Below are 18110 nucleotides of genomic sequence, written 5' to 3' on the forward strand. Positions count from 1 at the left end.
ACAAACCTTCTCTTTTACTGCACTACACAGTTCAGCACACAAGGATCCTCAGTCAAACAAACACTGCAATCACTTGATAAAAGCCATTTCTCATCCTTTCTCTTAGTGTTGGTGCTACTATTGTATGCAAAGGAGGCGACTTGACAATGAAAGGTGTGATCATCTTAAAGAGAGTCTTCATGAAGGTGTGCGTCGTCAAGCTCTCCACTGGCAATTGACCGGGCTTGTGAAGAAACCAATCTCATTCAACAATCATACAAATTGCACAGCTTAAGGCACATGAAGCGAAATCCATGGGCTAATTGACACAAAACAATGTCGCTTCACATTATCCGCAAAGCTGTTTTGCTTGTTGACCACCTCTTCCTACATTACAGTGAGCACATACTGTATATTTCAGTTCCTTCTCTTTTATTTTCCTTACTATTTGACTGTCCCTTTCCCCCATGTGGAGATGTATCCACAGCCAAAACCCTGTGTTTCGCCCTACGTTTGTGCCAGTTTTACAGTTGGTGTAGGAGCCTGCCTTACAGAGGTCCAGTGGCACAGTTGGTCAGTGTGTGGTATGCATGTAGCTGTGCACAGTGGAGTTATAATGAGGTTGTGTGTTCAAGCCTTCCCTGGAGCATTAAGTCTTTTGAACGTTTTCCACCCATAAAAAGTTCATTCGCCGTAGTAGTTTCACTGTGACTTTGCAGGTAAAATAATATTTTGTATGCGATAAATAACTGAACTAGAAAATATTGGAAAGAAATGGCTTGTCACACTATTCGCAGCAGGCACGCAGACAGAGAAATGTCATTAAAGAAAATTCATTAAAAAGAGGAGTGACATCATTGCAAAGGCGATATTTTCTGATGTCTGTTTTGGTTAATAATCATTTGCGTGGGAATTACTTCTGTCATTATTACTAATACTGATAAAAACAGAGACCTCACAGCTCTCTGGACATTGGCCTGGACTCTAGAAAGTCTTTTTATTTGCAAGCGGCTCTGGAACTCAACACCTGTTGATGGGTCACTTCTGTCAGACACATCAGTGGAACCCATGCCCACCTACACACACATTCACACACACTGATAGATATACTGTACACCTACACTCTCACACACATTTACACTCACAGACACATCACACAATTATACACACAATAAGACACTCACACACTCACATATATACACTCACAGACTCACAAATACACAAATAGACACTATATACGCACATAGATACCGCATACACTCTTAGGTACAGATACACTATAACTAACACTAATGCAGGTACTGCTAATATTACAACAGTAACACTATCACCAAAACTTACACTATCATTGTTACTAACACTGACAAAAACTACTACTAGACTAATAATACTTATAATAACAGTAATACTCTCATGAAAACTAACATGATGATGATGAGTGTTAATACTCTGACACTAACACTATAAGTATCACTAATATTACATAAATACTAGCATTAAAACTAAAACTATCAATAATGCTATCATCATTAATATTCACATAGACACTACACACACTGACAGACATGCCCACACATACACTTACAAATATAAAACTACACACTGACAGACACCACACACTCACGGACACAAACCATACACACACATTCTCAGTCATGCATTCACAGAAACAAAGAGACACTACGCATACTCATAGACACCAAACACTCAGAGACCCCACACGCTCACATACTAACAGACACATACCCACACACTCACAGACACACAGCCCACACACACACAGACACCACACACTTCCAGACACGCACCCACACACGCACAGATACCACAAACACACTTATCTACAGATACACGATAACTAACACAAATATAAATACTACTAATACTTGAACAGTAACACTATAATTATAATTAATATTAACATGAATATGAACATTAAAACTAAAACAATCAGTAGTGCCACTGTCATTAATACTCACATGAACACTAGCATTAAAACTACCAGTTGTAATCTCACTAATATTAACATGAAGACACTGATATTAGTATTAGTTGCTACCCGTGACGTCACACCGCTCTCTGTGACAAATGCGAGACACTTATACGCGAGGAGTGACGGGGCGCCTGTTGCCGTGATTACCATTCTTATGATTTATAAACACTGGAAAAATGCATTTAAACTGTTACTTACATACATTTATGAACTTGAAATATCATTTTCTAGCTCTAGGATACAGTTACCTAAATAATAATATGAATAATCATTGTTTAATTTCGGATTGAACATTATTAACCCTAAACGCACTATGGTAATTGGTCGATACAGTCTTTATTAACTGTTTTCTAGATACTTAAACAGGGTCAAGAAATGAATCAGTACTCACCAATCGGTGAAGTTAATCGATTTTTCTACGGTTCTTCAGTTTAAATAATTGGTTGTCGATAGATAAGTGATCAATAACTCTTCTCCGTGCACTCCGTGCGCCTCCCGCGGTCTCTCTCTCTCTCTGATCCCGGCGCTCTGGCTGGTGTCTGTGACGTCACAGTGCTTATTCTGACAGAGCAGAGCGCGTCTCTGCTGCTTTTGAGTGTCTTTTTCATGAATGCCAGAGGAATTCGAAATGTTGCAAAAAGAAAAGCGTTTACTTCACAGATTAATGTGTTACAAAGTGTACCCGTGTGGAGCAGTAGAGAACGAGCATGAGTCCCTGAAATAAGCACTTTCAAGGGTTTTACACGAATCATCAGAGTATAGAAGCCAGGAGGATCAGACTCATGTTCCTGGAGGTTAAAACGTGTATCCTGGTTTTATTTCCACCCAGCTCTCAGCTCTATAGGTAGTCTGATGATTTAAATTAGCTGTATAACTGTTACAAGACTTTATCTAATTGTACATTTATAAGACTGCCTGTGAGACACTTCTGAGAGCAGCTGAATCCCAGGGCTGGTGTAGAATCACACACAGACAGGTCTTCTTCTGTGTGATCTGAGTCCCACTGCTCAGAGCTGCAGACTGGTCAACTGGTCACTATTATAGTCACGACCATCGGCCTTTGGCTACTAATAATCAATATACTGATCAGAGTGTCAATACTGGTGTTTATTACATAAATACAAAGATAATTCCACACTCACTTGTGTTATAAAACACTTAAAAAACATGTTTGAGCCTGATATACAGTAAAGAAAGTAATACCGAAGGGCTGGAAGTCCTGGAAAGGGTTAATAGAACCTTCTTGCTTCCAAACTGGAACAGAGCCCACAGCTGCCAGATCAGAGACCCCTGAGCCCAGTTCACAGAGAGGAGAACCAGGAGCTCTTTTATGTCTCTAAGAGGGCTGGGAGAAAGGATAAAAGGGGGAAATGTGACTTGAGTCCAGGCTGTTCTGTCTGATATTGTTCATGTAGCAGCACTGATTGTTTGAATATCTTCTGGTTCTGGATTGTGAGGATAGAGAGCAGTACGGCATTGAGCTTCTGTCTGAGTGTGAGTCTGAGCTGTGAATCTGACTGAGAAGAGAATAATGTTTTTTTTTTATTCTGCCTCAAAATTTTTTTTCTTTCCCAAGTGGTGTTACATCCCCTTCAGATACTCTGCACAGACTGCTAGAGAGAAGAGGAGAGAGAGATGGACAGATTAGAGCACACGCAGCGAGAGAGATATACGTCTTGATTTACTTTGAAGCAAGTGTTAATTTCCTTTCTTGAACAAGTTGTTTCTGAACTTCAAGAAATTCATACAACTTCTGAAAGATAAAATACAAATCTTGCTTATCAGGACAGAAGAAATACCGCAAGAAAATGCCAGTGATTTTTCTCCTTTTAACGAAAAGTTGAGAAAAACAACGGCAGTGCATTTCCATCGGCTTGATTTAGCTTAATACATGTATTCACTCCCTTTTCTGTAGATTACAGCCTGCGAAAGATTAAATAAAGTTATTGGATATTCATGGTCAGTGCAGGAGAAATACTGCCGGCTGGCAGGAAAATGTCAGTATTTTATTTTGTGTGAATGGTGAAAAGCAACGGGAGTGTGTCTCTGCAGCTGTTAAACATCGGGCTGGTGCTTCAAACCCACTCAGGGATGAGGGGATTGTTCCGCTGTAACCATAATCTCTGCTAAAACTTGATGGGATTTCCTCTTGAACTTTGCAGGAAATTTGCATTTTACTCGTGTGGAACTACAAGTAAACAATTAAGTACCTAAGTCAATGTCCAAGAAAAACATTTTCACGTGTGGAATTTTATCTTCAACTGGCTGTTGGGAGAATTCATTTATACACTCGTTGTATCCTTAGCAAAAATATTTTAAAATTAGAACACAGATTTGTTGGAGAACTTGACAATCCTTGACAATCATTATTAAATGAGCATTATACAAATGTGTGTTGATATTTTGTATATGTACCTTAATTGTAATAAATATAAACATAATTGCTTTGATATGGATGTTCATTTGAAGGATTTGAGGAAACTATCAAGGATCTCAGAACAACCAAAGATACATTTGGGCATCTGCTATTGGTAAAGATTAACAAATACAGTAAGTGTGAAGCTTGCACACACACAAGAGAAAAAATCAGTTTTAATTCACTTCATTAAACTGATGGTGTGCTGAACAATCGTGTGTAAAACGTGCATAGCAGAGGATGGTTTCAATCCATCAACCTTTAGGGTATGGGCCCAGCAGGCTTCTGCTGTGCCACTCTGCTAACAGATGATGTGGAGTGATTCAGCAAAAAAGTGCGCCCGAGATGAAAAGTCTCAACGGTAACCGCAGACGTAACTTTGAGCACTTGGTTTTTTATAGTACAAATATCACATGCTGCTCTACATGGGCGTGTCTTCAAGATCATTGTGAACCAAAGCTTCTGCTTTCCGAGGCAACTGATTCTTTCGTCATTAATTCCCAAATCTTCAATGAGAATTAGTGAAATGAAAACCAAGCACATGTACACACTCGCATCGTAGCATGACAGAAAAATGATGGAAGCATTTGAGAAATAACAAGAGTAGTCTGAACAGCTCCAGCCTATCAACTGCTTTACGAAGAGATCGCTCCTTCTACACCCAGTTTATAACACTGAAAATGATTCAGAAAGCACAGCAAAGGTCTAAAACCAGTGAATGCCACTGCATACATAAAATGTCAATTTTTCAAAATTAAAATCTTCAGCTTTGAAGGATTGTCATTAATATATTTTCGTTTTTCTCTTTTTTACATAGCAAGCTTTCGAGAAATAAACTGTCTTGTAATTAAGGCTGCATTAGAAAATGTGTATCTAGCTTTGTTCAATTAAAATCGGGACATCCCAGTGGGCAAAAGATGTAGAATATACGTCTATTAAACTCATATATTAGACATATAAATGTGGTCCGTAATTCGTCTAGAATGAAATTCTAATATGCGTATATCATTATACGTCAATTAGATCTATGATTATATGTTCATTATACATATATGGTTGGAGTTCTATTATACGGATAACTTTAGAGGACTATTATACATATATGGTTAAAGCTCTATTATACATCAAAGATAGATGTTATAGGTGTAGAAACGAAAGAATCAAACCATTGATTTGTTTTAGAAATTTATTCTGAAAATATACAATTATTCACACCTTAAAAATATGTAGTTCATATTATACATTATATACAATATTGTAATAAACAAATTTAATCATCATAAAAAACACAACTAGTAAACTTCAGTTACAAATTCTAGTAACATGGCAATATATATATATAGTAATGACAAACACAAACTAATTTCATGAACACGCTAATATTTAACTCAAACCCACACTTCGATTCAAATATAAATTTTAAAATTTACAACAATCAATATTTCTACAAAAATATTATTAATGTAGCACAAATGCTACTTTCTAATAAAGACAGAAAGAAGCTGTTTGTTTTGTGTCTCATGGTGATCCTCCTCTCCATCCTAATGAAATGTTTAATATGATCCCTCGAGAAAAAAAAGGAGTCAATTTCCGCCTGGAATGATTGATGCCCCATCAAACATTTTGTAATATCCCTGGAAGTTTATACAGTAGAATACTGGTTCGTGGCTTAAGTTCAAGGTAAACAAGACTAAGGAAACGAGTTGGAAACTTGATGTCGAATTGGAATTTAAATCACCCGGAACATTTCACTACATTGGGCAGTATGTGCCAGAGAGCAACAGCTGATCTCCCTTCGATAGCTCAGTGGGTAGCGTTGCGGACTATAGTGGAAACAGTAGGGAATCCTTAGGTTGCTGGTTCGACTCCAGCTTGAAGGAAGGGGCTTTTTGTGTATTTTGATCAAAGATTTCAATAAACGACGAAGCAGAGGCTCTTGTTCCGAATTTAGCTCACGTCTGATTGTCTTGTTTTCGCCAATATCTGATCTTTGAATTCAGGGACTGCTCTGTCTGCTTTGTACAGTAATTCAAACGTAGATACAAATGTCACGTTTTTATTGTAGATATAAAGGTGTTCTCTGTTTTCAAAGGATAGGTACTTAATTGGCTTTTGGATTTGGTTTTGATTTTGTATCGATGTATTATTAAGTTTGTGCTTTTTGTGTTTTAACGTATTGTGAACTTATTTTTTAAACAAATGCTTACAAAGGCAAACAAGGCACACATACTGTATGTTTATACCAGCGGTGAACTTTTCAGTTTTGTTAAGTGCAAGCTACTACGCACTTTTAGGAGTATAACAGGTTCGATATAAAGTGGCAGAAATATAAAAGGGGGAAATTACCCATACTGCGTGTAAAGCCCTTGCTGTGTCTGTTGTTTTATTGTTAGATAAAAATTGTGTACTGTGCACGAAATGGTGCAGAAACACAATCCTTATTTCTTCATTCCCATGAATTAACTCTGTAGTAAAGAAATCGCAAGAGTGAGGAACTGCGGGCGTTCTTTGATTGTGGTGGATAGCTTGTGTGCAGGGAGTTTCTGCACGTCCTTAAGTCAGTTCCTCAGTCGTGTTTTGGCTTTTTTATGGCACTTTTTATGTCCAAGGAGCTCAATGTGCTTGACATCTCCCAAAGGGTGACAGACCTTTGGGTTATTTGCGAAACTGCTTTATTCCCCATTCTTTCTATACTCGTTGATAAGTAAACGAGAAATCCTGTAAGAGAAAAAAATGTGTTTTAGTTTATCGCGGAAACTAGCACCAGCAAATGTTGCGTTAAAAAATGGTTTAAAATGATAAGTGATCTAATTTAACGGAGCAAATGCTTTTTTTCTATTGGCATTGTAATCTCTTCTGAATGTTTGCGTAGATACTGTTACTGGTTCCAGTTTATGACTATAAAATGTCTTCTTTGTATCATTCTGTATTTATTTGTGAAAAGACAATTAAGTTCTTAACAAATTCCATATATTAAATTTCCGCAATCCATTTAGGCTTTAACAGACAACTGTGCGCTTTCACAGAAAGAGTAACAAGAAGACATGTAGACATGTAGGTTTCCATGTAGACCCAGATAAAGGAAGGTGGGGATGAATTAAGAAGGCACGGACGGGCCTTTTCATTAAAATGAAAATGCGACAGAATTCTGGGGTGTCCCTATACCAGAGATTACGGTAGGCTTCAGAATGGTGATTGGCTGACACCATCTGACACCCCTCTGACTGGGGAAAAAAAAACTTGCTGATCTGTTCTACATAACAGGAAGACGTGAGCATATGCTGCTTCTATTCGAAATGCGTATTTTAAAAGTTTAATTAGGAAGTAAAAACCTTTCAGCGTACACAGATTTCTAAGCTGATCAGGAGGAAGAAAAATGTTTCGCGCATAAAAAGTGGTTATTAACTATCGAAATCTGTTTTATTTATTTTATTTTTATTTAGATTAAGAGTTCCCGTCACCCCCATTTCCATTTAAATCGCAAACCCGTGTTTAATTAAATATTTTTATTGATTCACAATCTGGTGATGCAACGTAAATCGTTATCTTTGTCTTCTGCATAATAATGTTCACCTCTCTGTCCAGCAAATTAATAATAAACTTTATTTTCGTCGTCTCCGCTTTAAAGGTACCCCCGTAATATTGTATTTCATTGCACTTTGACAGATTGTCTTTAAATCAATTGTTGTCAGAATATCCCCACCTCCAAACATGAACAAAATTGCAACGATTTTATTAACTGGCTGTTTCAGTAACTTAAAGTATATATTTAAAGTAATAATTTAACAATATATGTAAATGTTTTAAGATATGTTTGTTGTGAATGTCTGTAGATTGTATCTTATTTTTAGTTTTTGTTTTGTTTCACGTTAATTTTATAAAGGAATCTTGATTAAAATACTTTTATTTTTTCAGACAGAATTCACATTCGCTGCAGCAAAATGGCCTTGCAGATCAGATATCAAGGAATAAAACACTTATCGCGCCCGGTTCCTCAATGGAATCGCTTTAACATGCTAATACGTTGGTGTAACACTCTGTGTCTACAGTACATTGTAAACAAACCAGTTTCCCAGGTATTTTCAACCCCCAGCCACTGTTGTTTCATTGGTTGTTATCCTGTAAAGCACTTTGAGGAGCCACCTTTAAAGGCGCTATATAAAATAAAGTTTATTATTATTATTAATATTGATCATATTTTTCCTGCCAGAACTTGTAAATTGTTGTTGTTATTATTGTTGTTATCCTGTAAAGCGCTTTGAGAAGCATACTGTCCAGCTTGTCAGGTGCATTCTCTTGTAAAATAATAAGTAGAGCTTTGGGCTTGTTAGTGCTCCACTTACAGCAACCCAATGTAAATACATTTTGTCTCCAAATCCACCATCACTTGTATGAATCATAGCCCTGCCAAACGATGCAAATTCCACTGCAATGGTTGTGTGCAGGAATTATTCAGTATGGCATCTCCATGTTCAAGTAAACACTGCTCTGCGTGCAAATGCAAATGCATTTAAAAAAAGTTTTTTTAAAAAAGCCACCTTTAAAGGCACTATATAAAATAAAGTTTATTATTATTAATATTGATGATATTCTTCCTCCCAGGACTTGTAAAATTGTTGTTGTTATTGTTGTTATCCCGTAAAGCACTTTGAGAAGCATACTGTCCAGCATATTGTATTTCATTGCACTTTGACAGATCGTCTTATAATCACTTGTTGTTAGAATATCCCCCAAGAGGATATTCCCCCCAAGAGGATATAGAGGATATCCCCCAAGAGGTATCCAGGTAACAGTGAAACAGGCGTACAGTCTGGGGAGATTGCCCGTTTTCCATGTAAATAGTTCCCTGGTTCCGCACCCCTTGGTGTCTCTCTCTCTGTCCCTCTCTCTGTCTCTCTCTCGGGCCCGCGCTCTTGGCAGGCTTGTCTTGTGTCTCTCTCTCATCTGGGTGCAGGAGTGCTGCTGGCGGGTGGTGACGGAGAAGAAATAAAGCGCAGTTTTTAACTCCACAGGTTTGAGTCTCTGTGTTCGTCCTCAACGAACTCAAATTCATTACATTGGTGTCAGAAGCAGGAGGATGGACAGTGAACGGCTGATGATGTCGGACTCAGAGAAGCGCCGGTTCCCCCAGCAGCCGAGTGACCCCCTAAAGCGCCTTTTGGGGGCGAGCAGCAGCCGCCAGGGGCCGGGACGACCCCTCAGCACCGCCAGTGGCCACAGCCCTTATCAGGGCTACCCCACGGTGACCTACTCAGCGGAAGGGGGGCCCTTTCACGGGTCACCTCAGGCCGTGTGACAGGAAGGAGACGCCAGACCAGCGGGGTCCAGCCCGCCACCCCTGCTCCAGCCTGCGCCAGTGAGACCGAACCGTTATAATGGGGAGATCCCATGGCTGATGTTTGAGGCCCAGTTCCAGATGGCAGACTGGGCAAACGGCTGGTCTCAGGTGAAGATGGTGGACCACCTCGCTGCCGTCCTGGACTGGAAGGCCTGCTAGGCGTTGCTGGATGTACCCGGGGACCAGCGGTACAACTACGCGGCGTTGGCGTCGGCCATCCGGAGGCGTTTTGGCAGGAGAGGGGAGGCACTGGGACTGCTGTGGGCAAGGTTGGCCCAACGCTGCTGCCTAGCGGGAGAGCCGCTGGGTCCAGTCGCCGCAGACGTGGCCTACTTAGCCCGCCAGGGTTACCCTACTCTCCCGGAGGAGGCCCACCGGGAGATAGCGCTCCAGGCGTTCCTCTGGGCCCTGGCGCCGACTGAGGTGCAGCGCCACATGATGCTGGCCGCGTCGGTTCTCTTGGAGCAGGCCCTGGTTCTGTCTGAGCAGGCTGACGCTGTATTCGAGGAGACTGGTGGGCACCAACAGAGGGGCGCACGGGGAATGGTTGCCTTGACTTGGGCCGGCGAGAGCTGGTGGGGCAGGGGGAATGAATCAGTCTCGCGGTGGGCGGGGCGGGAGGTGTCCGGGGTGTGTGGGTTGACCGGAGCGGGAAGCAGAGGTGGCAGCAGCGGGCGTCGCTTTGGCTTGTCGGAGCTGTGGGTGTCGGGGCGAGCGTGCCAGAGCTGACTCCCAGTACGGTGAGATAAGCTTGCCCCTACCCGGTCTGTAAGGCACTCTGTCCACTGTGGGAGGCCTTGGAGGTGAGGGATGGGGTGCTGCGCTGGGGGTGGCAGGTGCCCTCCAACAGCAAGGTCACTGCTTGGCGGCCTCCGGCTGGCCGTGCACTGCATGGAGAACTGCCCCACGGAGCGACCGCGACATCACAAACTGCCACCTGACCTCGCCGCTGGAGGGCACCCGCCACCCCCGGCGCAGCACCCTGTCCCTCACGCCCAAGTCAAGGCAACCACCCACCTGCTGCAACCCCAGGATACAGTCCTCACTGACTGGAGCAAGGTAGAAGCGGTGTTTCACCCTCGCAGCTCCAAAGTGCACGGTGAGCGCCCTGGGGGTCCGGCTGCCTCGGTGCCCGGCAGGACACCAGGCCACAGCAGGGTGATGGTCGAATCGGTGTCGACGAGGGCCTGGCAGGGTCTGCCCTCGGTGAGGCAGGGAAGGAATAAGCCAACTCTTCCCACAGCAGGCAGGGTGAAGCACTCCTTGCTTAGAATAGCAATATTATGGACAATCAATTGACAATAAATATAGAAAAGCACATATTAAATTTGGGAAATTTGGTTTCAAAAGTCCTCATATCAACGATGCCTATACTGTTTTCCTCTACAGTATGCTAATCTATTGTAGTGCATTCGCCCCCCTCTTAGGCTGCGCAAACGATCTTTAAGATTTTTATAGAGAAATAGAGGCTGTACAGTATGCGTTACAATATAAACATTTACTGTCAACCTTTAAATCAACAATTGATTTAAAGACGATCTGTCAAAGCGCAATGAAACCTATTACTCGATTCTTATGGACTCCCGGTCCCGCCAGGGATTAAAAAATAACATGGAATCGCGTATCTAAAGAAATAACAGTATACAGTAACTATGTTCATGCACAAACAGTAGCATGTTACATTATTAATTTGGGGGTCTCCTCTTGCCAGAAAGCACTAAATTGCATTTTGAGTGCGGTTTTGGACTTTTTTTTAAAATTACAACCCATAAATAAGCTGATACTGTTTAGACTTTTTTTTAAACTATTACAGCAGCACAATGTGCTTTTCCACGAAACCTCCGAGAGTAACGAAATGTCTTGCGTTGTACAGCTTTTCAGCTAAATACTGTATATTTATCGCTTACGCCTGACATAAGAGGTGCCCGATAAAAACCGGTTGAACAGCTCTGTTGGAAGTTTCGTGAAAAAGGAGGTTTCGTGAAAAAGCTACAGGAGCTACAGAATTAAAATACAATCCCCTTGTGTTTGTACAGACAAAAAACGGTGGGGTGGGGACTTTTCACATTTTCACCTGGGAAACATTTTAAGATGGGAGAAAAAATATTGCTGGAACCTCAGTAATCGTTTTTATTTTTAATCATTCAATGCAGATGGCTGGTGGCATGTTCCATAAGAGTATGGTAATTAAAAACCATTAATACTTTCGTTGGAGTTTAAATAAAGTTGATGTTTTATCTAGGGGCTGCTCGCCTGCGTCTGAATAGCGACTTCTAAACTGTGAAAACATATGTCTGTCTTTCCGTAGGGGGAAGGGAATCTGATCTGCAAGGCCCTTTCGATACAAAAGTAAAAAGAAGGCGCTCGCTCGTTCTCTCTCTCTATCTCTTTTGATTATTACATCCAATAATAAAAAATGACACAATAAACATAATAACCATAATAATGACCAACCAACAAAAACAACCATATAAACATAATACCAACCAAAAACATAGATAACAACCACAATACAAAATCAAATATATCAAACCATTAAAGCAAAACCGTCCTCCAATTATCAACAAATCTCAATATCTTGTACAAATTATTCGAAATACAAACCAAAAACAGCCCGCAAACTCTCTCAAATTCTTCCAATTATCATAATCCCACCCCTTATGCAAAACCAAACCCTCCTCCCATCCCAGTTTATCCTCTTTATCATAAACAAAATCCATCTCAATTTTCAACATAAAGCATTACACAAAATCAATACCTCAACACTCCATACTCAACAACGATAATTCACAAACAGCCAGAACATGTAACTCCACATTCCCAAATAGACCTCATTTCCATAGCCCTCTGTCTCCGCTGGCGTTTGTAATAGTTTTTATTTTTAAATAAATTTTAGTAAAGTCATGTATTTTTAAAATCTTAAGATTTCTATATTTATGTATTTATTCGCTTCTCGGCCTTTTGGCCTAAGATCTTGTAGTGTGTGGCTTGACTGCAGCTGCAAGACTTTTGTCAGAGGACGAGAAGGGCGGCGGAGGAGCGGCTGGAGAGCGGAGAGGAGTGCGGACGTACCCTTTTTTTTCGTGGATTGGAGAACGACGGCCAGGAGAGGATTCGGAGCGGAGCTGGTGGCGGAGCGGTTTCCTGTGGCTGGTGCGGAGGGAGCGGAAGGAACAGCGAGCGGCGGCGGGCCCCGGGCCGGGCCACCTTCGGGATGGCCGAGGCGCCGGCCTCCTCTGGGAGGCCAAGAAAAGAGCCAAGCCTGAAGTGGACAATACGCTTTTACTGGAAGGCGAGCATCGACATGACCGGGAGGGATATGTTTGTGGAGCGGATTCTGATGGACACTTTGAAGGTAGGAACCTACGAAGTTCAATGTGTTCAGGGAAATTGGATGGAAAAGTACTTCGATGTCTCGTTTGTGGACGAGAAGACTTATAAGAAAGTGTCAGCAGATTGTGTTGAAAAACAGGATGGGAGATGGATGCAGGCTTTTGAGTGCATAGGACTGGCCTCAGATAATACGCGCTGGATAATTTTGCATATGTATGATCCGTACCTTTCAGATGACGATGTCACAGCTTTTCTAGAAATGCACACCGAGTCGGTTGATGGTATTAAGAGGATCAACGATAAAAATGGTTACTGGACAGGGAGGAGGCAGTACCAGGTGACCCTGAAAGCCAACAGGGATCATGAAGGGGGCTATTCACATCCCCCGGCGTTGTTTGCCCTAGGGGCAAGCCTGGGCTACATGTTCTATCGGAATCAGCCCCCTTTCTGCAGGAGATGCCACGAGGTAGGCCATCTGGAAACGGATTGCAGAACAACTCGGTGCACAAGATGTGGTGAGGACGGGCACACGAAGAGGACCTGCAGAAAGAAGGTATGTTCACTGTGTGGGGAGGATGATCATCTCTATAAGGCTTGCCGGAGTAGGGACCTTGCATATGTGGCTGCAACGAAGGGCCCGGCATCGGGGATAGTGGTGGATGGGGAGTCAGAGGAGGAAGAGGAAACAGGTTCTGGATGGGAGTTGGGGCGCGGGGAGGCGCGGAAACAAAGAAGAAAGAACCGCAGAAAGGGTATGGTGACTCAGGATGTGAGAGGGGGTGAAGGACAGGCCAGGAGTACAAAGGATCAGGAGAAAGAGGCACCTCAGGGTGCACCTTCAGCAGGAGTGGTGGAGGAGTCACAGGAAGAGCACGTGGAGGTGCAGGTAGAGGAGCAAGTGAGGGGAACAGAGGAAGAATCTGGCAGAATGGAGGAGGCGGAGGCAATTGAGGTGCGCGTGGACGGAGAGGAGGGGGATATGAATAGAGAAAAAGCTCACCCCAAAAGACAGCGGGTGGAAAGCGAGGAACTTGCAAGTGCTGAAGGTAAGAAGCCAAAAATAAAAAAAGGGGCTCCAGCAGGAGAGGACAGTGGAGGCAGCGATCCTGACGGGATCCCCCCTTCGGAAGATCCAAGGCCAGAATCGGAAGATCAAGCTGACCTCGAGGGGACGGAAGGTTCCCTGCCACCAGGACAGCAGGTGAGGCCATCGCAGTCGTATGGCATGATTTCTGTTTTAAACAGGCCGGGGGAAGACGGGAGCCCCATGGCTTCGTGTCTACCAGACACGCCAGGACGAACGGAAGAAGAGATGGAGCAGGAGGACGGGGCAGGGGACGCCTACCAAGGGCCAGGGACGCCTGATAGTCCTGGCTATGGCTTTGGGTCCATCAGCTCGTCGTCGTCTGAGTCGGATGGAATGGACGGTGAGAGCTTTGCTGGCCCGCCATGACGCTTACCATCGCTACCATTAATGTGCGTGGGTTGAAGAACAGAGGAAAGAGGTTAGCTGTCTTTTCTGAGATAGCTGAAAGAAGGATAGACTTCTGTTTTCTCCAAGAGGTGCACTTGGCAGGGAATAGGGATGTGGACCTATTCCAGAACGAATGGAAAAAAGGAAAATCATGGTGGAGTGTAGGAGGGGTCCATTCGTCAGGGATAGGTGTCCTTTGTGGCTCCCCTGAGTTTGTTGTGAGTGACACCAGAACAATTGTCCCTGGCAGACTTTTGGTGGTGGATGGCAGATGGAGAGACATGGCTTTGCAGCTGGTGAGTGTGTATGTGCCCGCGGATAAAAGGCTGCAGAGTGATTTTCTGAAAGATCTAGAGCCCTGTCTCTACACGAACAGAGGTCTGATAGTGGGAGGGGATTTTAATATAGATTTGACGGACGCACAGGGTGGTGGGGTCAGCTCACTTTTACAAATCACTAGGGGGTTTAAATTAAAAGATGGGTTTCACGGGCTTAAACACTACACATGGGATAATCAACGAGGCATGCAGAGGCGTCTGGATTATATTTTTCATGGTCTAAGGTTGGAGATCCAGAATAGATCTATAACACCTACATGGTTTTCGGACCATGCGTTGTTGGTGCTGACCTTTAAAGTTAAAGAAAATGGCTTTAAAGCTGGTTTCTGGAAACTTAACAAAACGGTTTTAGATGACAGGGAGTACCGGGTCAGGATTGTGCGCCTATTAGGTCATCTTGTAGGAATGCGGAGGAAGTTTAAGACTGAAGTTGGGTGGTGGGAGAGCTGTAAGAGGGTCATTGCTAAGGTCACCATTGACTTCTGTGCGGCCCGAAGGCGAGCAGAGCGGGAGGAACTGACCAGGCTTCAGCAGGAGCTGAATCGGATTTATATGGAGGCTAACCGGAGTGGGGATTTCGATCTGAGGGCCTCTACCAGAGTACGTTCTCTGCTGAGGGAAAAATGGTTGCGGCGGGCCAAAGATTTTTTGTTTCGTCTGAGGGGCACACAGTTGGAGAATGATGAGCAGTGCTCAGCCCAGTTTTTCAGTCGTGTTAAGGAACAACAGGAAAAGATCTACATAGAGAAACTGATCAGGAGGGATGGAGTGGTGACCGAAGATATTTCCGGCCTGATAGAGTGTGCGTCAGAATACTACAAGGCTCTCTTCACTGAGAAGAAGGTGGATGAGCAGGTGCGTGGAAGACTGATGGCACAGGTGCGTATTAGGAACTGGGAGGACAAAGATCTGGACTGCCCTTTAACATCTGAAGAAATAAAGGCAGCCATGTTGGGTTTGCGGAAGGGCACCGTCCCAGGTATTGACGGCCTGCCCGTCAAGTTTTATATTGCTTTTTGGGAGCAGTTGGGGCCTGTTTTGCTAAGGGTTTTTAAGGAGATTTTAGAACTGGGCGAGCTGAGCCCCTCAATGAAGACGGGCATACTGACTCTGATTTACAAGAAGAAGGGCGATAAGGCTAATCTTGATAATTGGAGGCCCCTACAGTTATTGTGCACAGATTATAAGATCCTTGCTAGAGTTTTGAGCAGGAGATTGAGGAACATCATGGCGTACCTGGTGCGGGAAGACCAAACGTTTGCAGTGGCTGGCAGGCGGATGGACTGGAACCTGCAGTTGGTGAGAGACGTCACCGAATGGGTGAGTGACAGAAGATTGCCTTTGATGCTCGTGAATCTGGATCAAAACAAGGCTTTCAATAGAGTCCACCACGGGGCTCTGTGGGAGATCCTGGCAAGAATGGGGGTGAGTGCTAGGTTCATCGAATGGATCCGCACCCTGTACAGGTCAGTGGAAACATGTGTCAGCATTAATGGATGGGTAGGAGGTGGAATCCCGGTCACGTGTGGCGTACGGCAAGGGTGTCCTCTGTCTCCCTTGCTCTATGTCCTGTACATAGAGCCGTTCCTGGACTGTATACGGATAGACCAACAAGTAGAAGGTGTGGTAGTTCCAGGAAGCAAAGGGAGGCAGGTCAAGGTGATCGCATATGCTGACGATATTACCTTGTTTTTGAGCTCAGAAAACAGTTTGGCCAGGGTGCTCAGCATAGCTCAAGAATTCGAAGACTTTAAACAGGAATAAGAGCTCTATCAAGTACTGGGGCACTTGGAGAGACAGGAGTGACACGCTTGGGGGTCTGATGGTGGTGCAGGAGCCTATTAAGATACTGGGAGTACTGTTTCACCCTGAAGATGCTGCTCGCCTTAACTGGGAGGCAAAGATGAGGAAGGTGAAACGAAAGTTGGGGCTATGGCAACACAGATCCCTCTCCTTTCTCGGGAAGGTGGTTGTGTTAAAGGCGGAGGTCATGCCGTTGCTGATTCATCTTGCGGTGGTTTACCCCCTGCCGGCGAGAATGCATAAAGAGCTGGTTCGCACTGTGTTCACCTTTGTGTGGGGCGGTAAGTACGAATACATAAGACGAGCGGACATGTACAGGCCGGTTGAAGAGGGAGGAAGAGGAGTCCCGGATCTTCCTCTGAAGTTGGACTGTGTGTTTGTTGCCAGCCTCGGTGTGATGTTGCACGGAGATCCGGTGCACTTCTGTTTTTTCTTTGTCAGGCTGTGGTTTTCCCATGCGATGAAACATCTGGTGAAGTGGACGAACTTGACGCCTAAGGCCGAGAAGTTGCCTTTGCACTATAAACATGCAGTGCACTGGTTGAAGGTGCACCCGACGGTGAAGGCAGACCTTACCTCGTTGGATCACAGGCGGATGTACCGGATGTTGAGACACGACAGCAGTCCTGCGGTACCGGGGGTGCCCCGAGAAGTCTAGATACGGACACAGGCGAAGCCTTTGGACAACAGACTGTGTGATTTAAACTGGTTGTGTGTGTGGGACAGACTGGCTGTGCGAGAGAAATTATACAGACATGGCTTAACTAAGCAGAGGAATTGTCCTCGGCAACAGTGCCACAAGGAGGAGACAGTGAGGCACGCATTTTGGGAGTGTGAATTTGTGCAGCAGGTGTGGGGGGAGTGTGCACGTTGGGTGTCCCCATTTTTCACGTCAGAAAGGTTAAATTATGCAATGGTATTAAAAGGGGTGGCGGGTATCAGGAAACGGAATGAGAGGTTTCTGGTGTGGCTACTGATTAGTTTAGTAAAAGCGTATGTGTGGCAAGATAGGAATGAACTGGTGAAGCATGGTGTGCATGGAACGGTGGGTGCTGTGGTGTGGAGGGTGAGGAATGACATAGGGAACAGAGTGAAATGGGATGTGCGAAAGTGGGGGTTTGCCGCGGCGAAAGAGCGGTGGAAAGAGTTGTTTGTGTTAGGGAACTGAGTTAGGTGTAGGGCTGTGAGAGTGTGGTGTGAGTGAGTTCTGACTATTGATTAGTTTTATATAAAATATAAAAAAAAAAATGTATTCGCTTCTCGGCCTTTTGGCTAAGATCAAGTTCAAGTGGCATGCCCGCAGTTCTTGTCTTTCCAAAGGTCTAGAAGGCGATCGAAGATCCTGAAGAGTGCTTGAGCTGGTATCGCTCTAGGTTGAGCCTAGGGGGTTAAGGCCAAGCAGCAGCTGAGCTGGGTGGGATCCGGCAGCAACGTTC

The sequence above is a fragment of the Atractosteus spatula genome, chromosome 10 (genome assembly GCF_055471065.1).
Source record: "Atractosteus spatula isolate fAtrSpa1 chromosome 10, fAtrSpa1.hap1, whole genome shotgun sequence".
Taxonomy (NCBI): domain Eukaryota; kingdom Metazoa; phylum Chordata; class Actinopteri; order Semionotiformes; family Lepisosteidae; genus Atractosteus; species Atractosteus spatula.